At 40.5% G+C, this 2898-nt stretch overlaps 1 pseudogene; it reads left to right on the top strand.

The window, feature by feature from the left end:
• The first annotated feature begins 1037 nt into the window (after positions 1 to 1037).
• On the top strand, positions 1038 to 1401 carry LOC143662537 (membrane protein BRI3 pseudogene; annotated as a pseudogene).
• The last annotated feature ends 1497 nt before the right edge of the window (positions 1402 to 2898 follow it).

Here is a 2898-nt window from a genome sequence, read left to right as displayed (position 1 = left end):
TACATTGCAGAAATGGAAAAGCCAATATTCAAATTTATTTGGAAGAACACAGGGCCCAAAACAGCCCAAAACAACTTGAGAGAAGAACAAAGTTGGCAGATTCATGCTTCCTGACTTTAAAACATATTGCAAAGCTAAAGTGGTTAAAACAACATGGCAGGGTGTGCAATGGTGGCTCGGTGGCAGAATTCTTGCCTGCCATGCTAGAGACCTAGGTTCAATTCCTGGTGCCTGCCATGCAACAAACAAACAAACAAAAAACCAGCATGGTAGGGGACAGGTGGAGCAAGATGGTGGCATAGGGAGGTGCGGAATTTAGTTAACCCTCTGAAGCAGCTACCAAATTGCAAAACTATCTGGGACAACTGTTTGGGGGACATCCATGACTGGACACACATGGTATACCAGCCTGAAAAGGGTGGAAGGGCCAAGATTACCATGTAGAACTGTAAGTAAAGTCCCAAAATGCTGAGGCCAGCACTCACTCCCCACTGGCATGACAGTTGTGTGGGGACACTTCCCCCTGTGAAAAAATGCAGTCTACTAGGAGATAGCTCAGCCAAGCTCTAATTATAGTTTAATTAACAAATTTGGAGTGCTGAGTGTAAGCTCTGAGCACAGATAAACCTAGAGCAAGCAGAAAAGGAATCTTGAGGTCCCTCCTAGCAGAGAGGAGGAGGAATTAAACAAAACAAAAGAAAAGAAAACAAAAAAAGGGAGGTACCACTGTACCAAATCCAGCTTTTGACTGGCAAAACTTGGGGCTGGGGTCTGGCTCTTAAATAGGATTTCTCTTTTTTTGTTGTTATTTTTAACTATTTTAAATAGCACATTAGAGAAATCTTCAGGCATTTTCAATTGTCAGCAGTGACCCAGGCAAGGGCAGAGTTAAGATAGGTCTGAGAGACAAAGTAACTAGTTGAGTAAAGGAGATAATTCCCTAAAAGGTAGCTCTTCCCCTGGAAATAGTCCCCTGCTGCAGCCAAGCCCCCTTCCCAATGACCCTGTGGCTTCTGGAGCCAAACTGACCGCCTACCATGGACCACTAACCATTGCTGCAGGAGTGGCCACCCACCTAAAATCTGGAGGTCAGCTAGGATGAAACGATGTGGACCGCATGACTATGGACAGTCCCAATGTCTTGCCTCTGCCCTACTTCATCACAGGAATACCCACCCACCATCCCAGGGTCTACAACATCTACAGCCAACATGACATCTAGTACCCTGCCAATACCATCACAGTAGTCAGAGGCTGCCAGTCAGCAGATTTGCGGTTCTGGAGGACTCCTTCACCTTCCTGGGCATCTTCTTGGACATAGTTCTCCTTCCTTTTGGATTCATCTGCCTTTTTGCCTTGAAGAGGTGAAGATGCTCCAACTGTGGAGTGTACTTTGCATAAAGGGAACAATACATTGAGCTTTCCTACTCTCAGTTATCTTTTCCTAATGTAAATATCATGTACGATAGCTTCAATTGATTAAGCCTCAGGACTGTTTTGTAAAGTGCAGAGGGATAGATTTGGTATTTGAAGGCAGAGGAGTCACAGAGCATGGAAACATGGGACACTACTCCCAAGATTGACAACTCTATAAAGCACTGCTTTTATTTTTTGCAGTCTTCAATGTAAGGAAGGTTAAAGACTCTTTTAATGAAGGAATTCATACCATTTTAAAAAAAAAAGAAAGAGGAAAACTCGAAAGCTTGAAAAAAATAAATGGCAGAACTTATGGGAATGAAAGGCACAATAGAAGAGATGAAAACACAATGGAAACTTACAACAACAGATTTGAAGAGGCAGAAGAAAGTATTAGTGAATTAGCAGAAAGGACGTCTGAAATCCTACACAGAAAAGGAAAGATAGGAAAAAGAATGGAAAAAATGAGTACAGTCTCAGAGAATTGAATGATGACATGAAGCACATGAATAGATGTGTTATGGGTGTCCCAGAAGGAGAAAAGAAGAGAAGAGAAAAGGTGTGGAAAGAATAATGAAGGAAATAATTACTGAAAGTTTCCCATCTCTTATGTAAGACATAAAACTAGAGATCCAAGAGGCACAGTGTACCTCAAACAGAATATATCTGACTAGACTTACCCTATGACACGTACTAATCAGATTGTCAAATGTCAAATACAAGAGAATTCTGATAGCAGCAAAAGAAAAGCAATCCATCATATACAAGGGGAGCTTGATAAGAGTATATGTGGATTTCTCAGCAGAAACCAAGGAGGCGAAAAGGTAGTGGTATGATATATTTAAGATAATGAAAGAGAAAAACTGCTAACCAAGAATTCTATATCTGCAAAACTGTTCTTCAAAAATGAGGGAGAGTTTAAAATAGTTTCAAATGAACAGACACTGAGAAAAATTGTGAACAAGAGACATGCTCTATAAGAAATACTATAGGGATCATTACAGATAGATAGGAAAAGACAGGAGAGAGAGGTTTGGTGAAGAATGTAGAAATGAAAACTATCAGTAAGAGTACAGGATAAAGTCATTATGCATGCAACAATGTGGGTGAAACTTGAAGACATTAGGTTGAATGATATTAGTCAGAAACGAAAGGATAAAAACCGTAAGTTCTCACTAATATGAACTATCATTAATGAGTAAAAAGTTGAAAACACATGTTATCAGGAGATAGACAGAAGGTACAGATTGGGCATTTGATGCTGAAGGAGTACAGAATGTTCAACAGAATTGATTGTAAAGACCCAGACATGGATAGTGCAATACTGTTTGATGGTAGCACACTATTGCAAGTACTATTGAACAAAGCTGAGTGTGAGTATGGTTGAAAGAGGAAGGCTAGGGGCATGTATGACACCAGAAGGAAAGATAAAGACTGGGACTGTAGGAATTAGTGAAACCTAGAGTGGTCAATAATGGTGAT

Source organism: Tamandua tetradactyla, chromosome 18, assembly GCF_023851605.1.
Source record: "Tamandua tetradactyla isolate mTamTet1 chromosome 18, mTamTet1.pri, whole genome shotgun sequence".
Classification (NCBI taxonomy): Eukaryota; Metazoa; Chordata; class Mammalia; order Pilosa; family Myrmecophagidae; genus Tamandua; species Tamandua tetradactyla.
Note: the sequence above shows the minus strand (reverse complement) of the source record. Positions and strands in the feature narration are given on the sequence as shown.